General features: G+C 34.5%; 1 non-coding gene across 1 annotated transcript; it reads right to left on the bottom strand.

The window, feature by feature from the left end:
- Positions 1 to 11,958: 11,958 nt before the first annotated feature.
- LOC141694012 (small nucleolar RNA R71) lies at positions 11,959 to 12,065 on the bottom strand. Its single transcript, XR_012563345.1, has one exon. It is a non-coding gene; the product is annotated as a small nucleolar RNA R71 (small nucleolar RNA).
- Positions 12,066 to 12,294: the final 229 nt, after the last annotated feature.

Genomic DNA, 12,294 nt, shown 5'->3' with positions numbered 1-12,294 from the left:
AGCAAGAGGACCGTAGAGACATCACCCCGCCTTTTTCAGTGTCTTGTAATCTCCTCCGCCCTACTTACTGGTGGAATTCACGGTGTTTGTTTGGGTTGGTTTAGTATGAAATCCACCCACCCCAATTCAAAGGCTATACCACTCAAGGTATTACAATCACCTTGTCCCTTACTTATAAATGTGAGATATCAGTTATAGGGTGCCTTTGGCATCATCGTATAGCCTGAGTTTTTTTCGATGCATATCTGTACTTTTTCATTATCCGAAGGCAACAAAAATGTTAATTAGGTTATTTTTTTATTTCATTCGGTGCTACCAAGAACAGGTTTACTATTACTGGGAAGCACAAGTTGATGCCTTATCAGCTGATTTGCTAGTTAAAACGACAATTTTGGGAGCTATTTACTTTGATGAAGTACTCTGCTAGCAACTGTTTCTTATGCAGATAAAGCTAGCATAATTAAGCCTCTTCCATTCATATCAGATTTGTTCTGTAGTCTTCTCGATCTAATATGGAGAATCATGATACTTTTATCAATTAAGGATACAAAGCAGGGGGCGATAGTAGGGGGCTTTTGATTTGGAAGAATCCACTTGTACATGAGAGAATTTTACGGGAAATCAGAGATGCTTTTGGCAGCAAGTACGATAAAAGTAGCATCGAAGATTTTGTAGAAACTATAAGTGATGAACTAAATACAACTATTAACTAAATGCAAAGAATGTTTAAATTTTTTTTATCTTGACTTGTTACAGGCTGGACCACGAATTTGTCTGGGTAAAGATTTTGCTTACCGTCAAATGAAGATTTTAACAATTGCTTTGATGCGATAAATCCGGTTTGAACTAGTTGATGAGAAAGCAAATGTGACTTATAGGACTATGTTTACGCTTTATATAATCACCTAATAACTCTGCTTTCTAGTTTTTAGAAAGTATTTTCTCTAACAACTACAACTCTAACAAAGGATAAGGAATTTTTTCCGGTTAAAGTTTTGCTTCAAACTAGTATGTAATGGATGGTTCTATTTTAGGTACAACCCAGCTTCCTGAAGATGTGCTTATCCACATATTTAGTTTCTTATATTTGTGATCTTTAGTTGCAGCTGTGTCATTCAGCAGGTATTTCCTTCTCTTCAGCATTCACTGTTTAAACACTATCTTGTTCATGGTTGCAGTATTTTCCAGTCTGGTCTTGTAGTTGTCACCTGTTTTTTCTTATGTAATGCTACATAACATCCACGGAGTATTATCAAAACAATGCTCTGGACTACTACATGACTAAACAATACCAGACTACTTAGTTGCCTGCATATAACACACTAAATATATTTTATTTGTGTATCCTGGAACCTGGCTGCAAGCGATAATAGATTATGGCAGTTGCAACATTCTATTTACTTTGTTGATTCTGATACTCTTTATGAGATTAAGATACTTCAAGCACAAACAGGACATGTTGAGACGAATCTTATATATGTGCAGAGTGATGTTAACAGAATTGACTTTGATTGGAAAGAAATATTTAAAAGAGATTAGAAAGGTAATATTAGTTATGTTTAATAAATGGATTAGTTTCTATGTTCCGTATTCGAATTATGCAGCTAGAAGATGATGCAATAGGGTACTTAAATGAATTTTGTGATAAGTCTTATTTTTGAAACTCACCCTTTAACTAAAAACTTAATTAGTTGTTGTTGTAATTGGTGCAGAGATCTGCTTTGTGCCTTGAACATGGAGAAACTGGTTGAAACACGAATTGACGCAGCTGTTAAATTACGCAAGAACTTAGGCTTCCCTTATAACTGTACAAACGCATATTTTCTTGTCAACCGTGAAGGAGATAGGTATTCTACTATTATTTACTTGATTCATTACTGTAAAACCATATCTATTTCTAAATAACCACATGAATAAGTATTCTAACATGTACAAGTTTCCATCCAATTAGTCTAATTACTTAAAGGTGGCATGTATTCTGTAACCTGACAACTTCCTGTAGCTTAATTCATGCCCCTCCTGTTCATTAGCTGCTTATATGGATCATTCCAAGTTGTTATAAAAATTGTAGTTGTAGCTGTGAGTAGTCTTAGCTATAGTTGTATAGTTGGGTCTGTGCTTCAAATATATTTTCTGCAGGTCTTTGCTCTGGGTCTAGCAGCTTTGTTTGGTTTTTATTCCCCAGATTTTGAGTTGTGTTTATTGGGTTGGTTAAATACCGAATTTTGCTGGCATTTTTTGTTTTCTTTGGTATCTCGGTAATGGTCTTTTTTACAGGTGAAGTCCGTGTGCAAGGGTGAAGATTTTAGCTGGGTTAATTGGATTTATTTTTCTCGTTATCTCGTGCCTCGTAGAAGGTTTGTAGCTGGAGCATGGATTTTTCTGGGATTGTGAGTTTGGATGATTGTTTCTTTTTCTTCTGGTTTTATTTCGAGTGATTTTTGTTGTTCTTGGCTGGTGCAGATTTTCCTCGAGCTCTGTTTTTTGACTGGGGAGTTCGGGTTGCTGAGGTCCTGTGTGTTGTTCAAGTGCACGGCTAGAAAATCTTTGGAAGTTCGGATTGTTTAGGACAGTGAATTGTCTGGGGTTTCTTTTAATTTTGATTGGTCTTTTGGTTCTTTCTCTAGATCCTTATGTTTTTGTTGGGAGGTTAGGTTGGTTATGGTTTTTATTTTCTCCTTTTGTTTTCTTATTTATTTTTCTCTTGAAGATTTGTTTCAAGATCTTGTAATGTTTATAGATTAGTAGATTAGTTCATCAGTACTAGTGATATTGTATTGTGTTTCTGTTGACTTTGATTGAAAAAAGAGTTCTATATAGAACTGGGCTTTAATGTATGCAGAAACTATATTTCAAATTTTGTCCATTGTTATTATGTTGCAATAGGTACTAAGAATGTTACAAATAGGTACTAAAAGTGTTGCAAAAGGGCCATTTATCAAGCTGGACCAACATGTTAGTGGGCCCCACATGCCAGTGGGCCCCACCTGTCAGTGGGCCCTACATTTGCCACGTGTCAAAAGCCATGTGTCAAAGTGCCATGTGGTAGTCCACTTGGCAGTCCACGTGTCAGTTTTACCCTATTTTTTTGCCATGTCATTGCTTTTTGCAACATCATTTTTGGTGTTGCCCTTGATAAAAAAATGTTGCCTTTGAACCCTAAGGCAACGCCAAAAATACCAACATCACAAGAGTGTTGTCGTAGAAATTTTTTGGTCTGTTGCAACATTTGTGGAATGATGCAGAAGGCTACTTTTGGTGTAGTGGTTGAATACGAAATATTAATCAAACTAGATTTAATATTACCATACAAGAAGAATATTTACCTACTCAAATTATAAAAGTTAACCTACGAGTTTTATGATCTCTTTGTTTCAACCTCTGATCCTGGAGAGTTTTTTTATGGCTCGCTATAATGATTTAAATGATCAATTTAGTGGGCTAGATATTGATGATGAGGAGAAGTCTGGATTTGTTTTAGGGGAGGATGTTGAAGTTGAGGTGAATAAATAAGATCTTTGTCTAGTGGGCAGATTTTTTACGTCTTATTATAATTTTAAAATATTTAAAATATTTATTTATTCTGTCTTATTATATTTTAAAATATTTAAATTTTTATTAAAATTATATGATAACACGTGGTCGGAATTTAGTATGATAAGTATAGTATGTCTAACAGTTTAATAAATTAGTAGTTTAGCGAATATATAGCATTATTTATTTATTTATTAATAATATGATAATCGTCGCGTCGTTTAGTAGGTAAGTAAACTATGTCTAGTAGTTTAATAATATAGTAGTTTAACAGCTATGTAATACTATTTATTTATTATTTAAATAACCAATATTAGGGATAACCGTTGAACCAAATTATTGAAGGGTTTCGAGCACATAAACGCAACGGAAACAGTAATTGAAAACGTGAAAAATCAGAATTTTCGAAATCCACCGCAGGATCCATGCGAAAAATAGATATTTAATTCGTAAATCAGATTGTTTACCTTAAGAAGCTTTATAAATTAGTTGACTAATGGAGATCCAAAGCTTGTGCAATCACCACGCATCCCACACTCGCGATCTATGCTCTATCAGTATCCACACGAATGCTTGAACGCAAGGATTGAATGTGTACTAGCACAAACTCATTTTTTCTTACTCTCTCCATCATTTCCCATGGTGGCTACGGTTTTAGTAAAAGTCTTGCATACAAAATCAGCCACACAAGAGATATTATATAGGGAGTATAATAAGAATTACAACTCTTAACTAATTAGGAGTTATTATTAATTCAAAATTCCTATTTGTATAAGAATTAAGTCACACTTAATTATTTAACAAATAAATTTCATAATTAATATTAGTAAATTCGAATATCAATATTTATCTAATTAATTAAGTCATACTTAATTAATATTATAAATAATTCGAATTACTTTAATATAATTTAAATCCAATTTAAATTAAATAATCCTGCAAGCATTTTTAGTGTGTGACCCTATAGGTTATTATTACGTCGGCAATGAATTTTAAATCTAATTTAAAATCGTAACCAATGAGCGGCATCTAGTAATACATCATTGCTACCCAAGTAATAATAATTGAATCGGTGATCGATTAAACATTTCATGAATAATGTACAATGTAATATAATCCCTTTAACCAAATATTATAGATTAAACTAGAGGCATGTAATGTGTCATCCTCATCATAGTTTAATCTAAATTTCCTTGATCAATGAGTATACTATCATATCAAATCAACATTTGAGTGTGGCCACGCATTTCAAAGTCTAGCTCACACAAGAGGCCAATAATATCACTCCTAAAATAGGAGGGTTAAATCACATCAAGATCATTCATATTTCTCATACGACTCATAATATACCCAATGTCCACTTTTATCATTACCCGGTCAAGCACAACTTTTAATGGAATCAATGTATATTAATTCTCGTATAGAAATATAATGACTTTAGGTCTAAGGACCATTACATTGTTATCACTATGAGAATTACTTATGACACAACAGACATGTAGAATCTCACATTGGGACTGTCCAGCACCATGTACATATACATCTGCCTGTGTTTTTGACTTTAGTATCATCATACCTGCGATCAATGAGATGTGATCATCAGTCAACAAACACATCAGTCTTAATGCATTATTATTGTCCCTTAATAATAATACTCGACTAGGGACTTCAGGAATATTGATACTATTCTTATGATCTCATTTCTAAGTCATGTACTTAGAGATATAGAATTGCATATCATATTCCAAGGACATTTATTAATCTAACATTTATATCACAGTAAATTAAGAATTAATAAATTTTAAAGGGAATAATCGATTAGAACATAAACATTAATAATCCTAATGTCTTAAACTAAAACATCATAGTGTTGTCTCTAGGGCACAAACACTAACAATCTGCCACTTGCACTAGAGCCAATCACCCATGTATCTAATACTCATGGAACTAGTATGACCATCGTGCTTCTGCTGTGACAAAGCCTTAGTCAGTGGGTATGCAACACTATCATTACTATGCACTTTACATTTATATCTCCTTGATCATTAATCTCATTAATAAGGTGATATCGCCTAAGGACATACTTAAACAGTCTCCTTGGCTGTTTCAAAAGTATCAATATATTCGACTTCCATTATAGAATCATCAGTGTTCTTGCCGTGAACCATTTCAACTAACTTAACTTATATTTAGACAAAACACAAACAAAACATAGATACATAATCATCCTTGTTTATCGAGAAATTAGGTTAAGAAACTAGTATTAGTGTAACCCTTTACAACCAGTTCCCTATCTTCTCCATACACCAAAAATAAATCTTTAGTCCTCTTTAAGTACTTAAGAATATTCTTGAAAATTATCGAGTGACCTTCACCTGGATTAGACTGGTATCTGCTCGTCATGCTCAAAGCATACGAAACATTAGGATAAATACATATCATTGTACACTTTATAGATCCAATTGCTAAAGCATATGGAGCTTTCTCAAACGGCCCTTACATCTAATGATTTATGGGCAATTATCTTTTGAGATCACTATCCCATGAGACATCGAAAGATATCCTTTCTTTATCTCCTGCATCCTATAATGATGTAATTATTTATCAATGTATGTACTCCGACTAGGTCGATTAATCTTTTCAATCTATCTTTATAGATCTTGATCCCTAATATATAGGTAGCATCGCCTAAGTCTTTCACCGAGAAACTATTTCTCAACCAAGTCTTAACAGCCTGTAGAGAAGGTATGCCATTCCTTATTTGTTATATGTCATCTACATGTAATACTAGGAATGTCACATAGCTCCCACTAACCTTCTTGTAAACACATGGTTCATCTCAATTTGAATAAAGCCAAACTCTTTGACCGTTTCATCAAAATGAATATTCATTCTCCTTGAGGCTTGCTTGAATCTATAAATAGATAGAAGCAACTTACAAACTATCTTAGCAAACATTGGATCAAAAAAACCCTCAGGTTGTATCATATATACATCCTCTTCAAGGCTCTCATATAAGAAAGCAGTTTTGACATCCATTTGCCAAATCTCATAGTCAAAGTAAGCAACTGTTGCTAACAAAATCCTGATGGACTTGACCATAGTAACCGGTGAAAAAGTCTCATCATAGTCTATACCATGAATTTTTTTGAAACTTTTTGCCACTAGTTACGACTTACAGGTCTGTACTTTACCATCCATGTCAGTTTTCTTCTTGAAAACCCACTTGCACCCTATAGGTTTTACCCCTTCGAGTGGATCAACTAAAGTCAATACTTTATTTTGATACATGGATTCCATCTTGGATTTCATGGCCTCTAGCCATCTCTTGGAGTCTGAACTATTCATAGCAGCTTGGTAGGTGAGAGGCCTATCATTATCTGTAAGCATCACATCACCATCTTGAGTCAAAAGAAATTCATAATTTCTCCAGGGCTCATGGAGAATCCAACTAGATCTATGAATAACCTGTGTTTCTTGGACATGATTACTTTCAAAATTTTGATGTACATCCTAATCTTATTCCAACTATGGTTCAATGTTACCATGTGGTTCTCGATCTTCATCGAGATATATTATCCTCCCACTGATTTCCTTAGAAAGTAGTTCTCCCTCAAGAAATACAGCGGCCTGAGCAGCAAACACTTTGTTCTCGGAAGGATTATAAAAACTATACCCTAGTCTCACTTGGGTATCCCACAAAATAGCATTTATCTAATTTTGGTCCAAGCTTGTCAGAGGCTAAATGTTTTACAAACGCTTCACGTCCCCCAATTTTCATAAATGACATGCTATGACATTTATCACTCTATATCTCATATGGAGTATTTTGAATCGCTTTAGTCGGAACTTGGTTAAGTGTATATGCAGCCATTTCTAGAGCATAACCTTATAAACTGAATGGAAGATCCGCTTGACTCATCATCGATCACACTATGTCAAACAAGGTACGATTTCTCCTCTCAAAATCTCTATTCCATTGAGGTATTCCAGAAGGTGTAAGTTATGATACACTATCACACTCCTTCAAGAAACTCTTTCAATTGAGGTTTAAGTATACTCCTCCATGATCTGATCGTAACTTTTCCCTTGTTTTCTTTTCTACTTCGTCCTTATATTCTTTGAACATTTCAAAAAAATCAGATTTGTTCTTCATAAGAACCACATATCCATATCTACTGAAATCATCAGTAAATGTTAGGAAGTAATATAAGCCACCCCTTGCCATCATACGCATTCGACCACATACATCATTATGTATAAGTCACAATCGTTCGGTGGCCCTTTCACCTGATGAGGTACAAGAAGCTTTAGTCATTTTGCCAATGAGACAAAGTTCACATCTTCCGTATGATTCAAAATCAAACTTATCCAAGTATCCATCTATATGTAACTCTGAAATGCGTTTCTCATTAATATGGCTTAACGACAATGGTAGAGGTAATTTTTGATTTGAGTCATCTTAGCACATATAAACAAATATGGTTTATTTAATTAAAATGAAAACCTTTCTTGTCCTGACAAGAAATTGATTTAATGTATCCCCTAAAGGCAGGCACGTAATAACAATTTATCAAGTTCTCAATCTCGCCTATATGGGCAAAATTAGGTATCGACTTCCTTCAACTAGAGCACCAACTTTTGCTCCAATTCTAACTCGATACCTGAAGCTTGACCATTTCTAGTCTTCTTCTTTAGATCTTCCAAACAAGCTCGACAATTGAACTTCCAATCATCCAGTTATTTCCACAGAAATGACAATTATCTCGTTTAGCAACACTACTATCAGGCTTTAAAATCCCTTTGGGATTCGACTTTGGTTTGGCACCCAGTAAGACCAAATCTTCACCTTGCCCGTCCACTTTCCTTTCCCATTTGCATTCCATGTGTTCATCATCAATATGGACGTAATTCATGCCTTTACAGTGTTATTTTCAACAGTTCTAAACATGCTTAACAACTCACTGAATGTTCTGTCTATCTCATTCATTTTGTTCTTAACAAACTAAGAATAGAAGTTGTTCAAAGATTGTTTGATCAAATCAAGCTGAGTCTCTAGACTATTCTTGAAACCCAAAATATCAAGGTACACATACCTATCATATTTAGAACATGTGGTCTAACTGGATATCATTCTCCCATTAATGCAAAAGTATGGTGCCTTATTATTGTCAAATCTTTCTGACGGGCCTATTCTTCAAACATCCTTTGAAGGTGCTCAATCATATCATAAACATCATTATGCTCTTGTTTCTTCTAAAGCTCAGCACTCATAATTACAAGCATGAGACTTGAAACTTCAGTTGCATAATCAATTTGCTTCTGGTAAGCATTTTGTTCAGCACATGTTTTATTCTCATCTAGAAGAAATAAGAGAGGGGTTTGAGTGACATCCTTGAACCTGAGGACAATCCTCAAGTTCCCATGTCAATTGAGGAAATTATTTCATGTCAAATTGTCCTTCTCAAGGACTATTACATATATAAGTTATTTGTGTTATTTGTCATTTGATATCTACAATATTAAAGTGCATAAAATGACTTAGTCTACAGATGATCATTAAATTATGTTCAAGTGATTATTCATATATATATACACAATATATATCTCCCACTATTTTTATCAAATCAATAGCCCTAACTATTAATTCGGAAATAATATCTTATATATCCTTTCTAGTGAGCCAAGATTCATATTTCACCATGCGTTAGGTCAGCTTTGGCTTTTCTCCTAAAACATGATAATTTAGGTAGACAACATTTGTCAATTATATCAACTATATAACTCTTGGATAGCTTGGTGGAACAAAATTTGTTCATATTTATCTAATAAATCTTGCCAAACTCTATACCTCTAAGTTCACAATCCTATTGTGGTAACTTAGTTAAGTCAAACTCAAAGGTCTAAAAAGTATCATATACTTCAACACGCCTTCCCACGATAGATGAGAGTACTTCGCTTTGGCGAACCCACTCCTTATCGATGTAGGGGTTAACGCCTGGGAAATATTGGAAGGCATCCGATCAATTTAATATTAACTTTAGGGTTTTGTTAATTTTAAAACGATCATGATCCCATCATAAAGAGATTCCTAATTTTTCCTTGAATAAAATACTTCAAATCAATATTCGTCAATGGTTTGATTTCCAGATAGTGAGGGAGTCACAACGGTCTCGCTTGAAACTCACAACCTTACCAGTTCAAAGAACTCGCTTTTGACAAAATCGCCCCATGTCAGAAATAAAGAAAATTTGTATTTTTATTTCGTATTTCATAAATAGGAGAATCTCATAATCATTTGTTCATTTTAAAATCTTAAGTCGTTACAGATTTTATCTTGTTTAGCAAGAATGGCATGAGTGTCGTATCTAATACATACATCCTTAATCTAATTAAGCATGCATCTTTATAAACTACTCTACACATACATGCATCATATGCGCATATATATGTAAAGTGCAATAAATAAACGTGGTTGATTATGGCTTTATCTAATGTGATCTTCATCAAGCTAATGACAAAGATCTAGGTCAATCTAAGGTGAAAAATAAATACAAGCTAACTATGACATGTCTTCTTTCTTGTACCGCTTCCTTGGATGGCCTCCATGTGGGATTACCCTTGATCTTCAAATCTTCATGTCTTCATGTACATTACAAGAATGAAATACAAAAACTAATCTAATGAACTTACAAGAAGAACTCGAGTTACATTCGAGATTTAAAAATTACAAGATTAAACGACTTGGAAGTCGTATTTAAAAAACCAAAACCATTAACCTAAGGTCAGAAGCCATAACCATCCACCATGCTCAATTAACACATAAGAACATGTTAAAACAAATTATATGATCTTAACATATCATACACATCGTGATCTAATCATAAAAACAAAATATGGAAAAAAATCAGAATCAAATTCTGAAAACATTAAATCGCTGATTACAGGGTCTTAACGACGTCAAACGCCTTACAGATCAGTCGATGATAGTTCTAGCTATCAGTTTCATTCAGACGTTCGATTCCATATGCATTAGCGTATTCGTTTGCAAAAATCAGATTTATTTATGGATATCAATAGTTAATTTGTTTCGATATCTTAGTGTGCGGTGATTGTATGATATCCTAGTCTTGGTTGTGCTTATTCGTCTTATATGCATCACGAACATATAAGATAGCGTGTTAATCTCTAATGAAGCGACAGTGAATTTAGAGGTTTAGAACTTGCCATGCTAACATAGGTTCATGTATTTGTTATGCATGATTTGTAGGTAATTTTAACCATCTTACTTGCCCTATGTAATCACGATAGATAACTTGCACATTAAACTTTTGTGTTTTCAAATTCTATAGACATATAGGGTCTCAACGTACTTGGTGTCTATTCAGCTTCTATCTCTTTTGTGGATGTCTGGTAGTATGGTATTCGTGCAACGAAGGTTGACGTTTATCAGTTTCGTGTTAGCTGATTAGTTGTCATCACCATTGCATACTAAGGTTAAGAACAATGACTTTGAATGAAGTATTTAATGAAGTTAGAATCTCATGTTTGTCTCATATAGTAAATTAACCTTTATTCTCTTAGTTAAATTGCATGTTAGTTAATATCTTAGTTGCAAACAACTCAAATTGTTAATCGTATTAGCATTGAATAATAACCATATCATCGTTGCATAAGTGCATAAGTCTTAAAGTTAACAAAAAGAGTCTATGTGGGAACGAACTAGAAAGAATTCTATATTACTTGCGAACGCGTATACTAGCGTGTATTATTAGCTCGTGTTTTTGTCCTAACAAGTCTTTTGGCACCGCTGTTGGGGACTCGGTGTTAATTTTTAGTTTATGTCTTTGTCATCAATGGTCGTTAAAGTTCACTGACTCGGACATTGTTACTTACTTGGGTACTTGTTGTATTTCAGGTACTCTAGAGTGCGTTTATGCAAACGCGTTCTCTATCTCGCAAGAGAACACTGGATCAAGAAGAGGAAGAGTTTGAAGTAGAAGTTGAGAAAGTCCAGGAAGAAGCACTTGTTGCAATGGGAGATCAAGCAGCGAATTCGAAGGCTTTGATGGACTATTCTCAGCCTAAGATCAATGATATTCAGTCCAACATTATCAGACCAGCCATCTCGGCTAACACCTTTGAGATCAAGTCGAGCACGATTCAGATGATACAGAATTCAGTTCAGTTTGGCGGTTTTTGTATAGAAGATCCCAATATGCACATCAGGGATTTCATCGAGATCTGCGACATTTTCAAGTTCAATGGAGTTTTTGAAGATGCTATTAAGCTAAGGCTTTTCTCATTCTCTCTGAGGGATAAAGCTAAGTGCTGGTTACATTCTCTACAGTAGGTTCTATCACCAAATAGGACGATCTTGCTCAAAAGTTTCTCACTAAATTCTTTCTTATGGCGAAGACAGCTGCAATTAGGAATGCTATTACTCAGTTTGCACAACAATCTGGAGAATCTTTGTGTGAGGCTTGGGATCTCTACAAAGAGATTTGTAGGAAGTTTCCTCAACGTGGCATGCCTGATTGGATGATCATAAATTGTTTCTACAATGGTTTGGGCGCACAGTCTAGACCCAATGTCAGGTGGAGCCTTATGGGCTAAAAGCTATGATGAAGCTTATGAGTTGATTGAGCTAATGACTGCTAATGAATACCAGAATCCAACATAGAGAATGCCGCAAGGCAAGGTAGCAGGAGTTCTGGAAGTGGATACAGCTACTGCTATAGCTGCTCAACTTCAAGCTTC

The sequence above is a fragment of the Apium graveolens genome, chromosome 10 (genome assembly GCF_009905375.1).
Source record: "Apium graveolens cultivar Ventura chromosome 10, ASM990537v1, whole genome shotgun sequence".
NCBI lineage: Eukaryota > Viridiplantae > Streptophyta > Magnoliopsida > Apiales > Apiaceae > Apium > Apium graveolens.
Note: the sequence above shows the minus strand (reverse complement) of the source record. Positions and strands in the feature narration are given on the sequence as shown.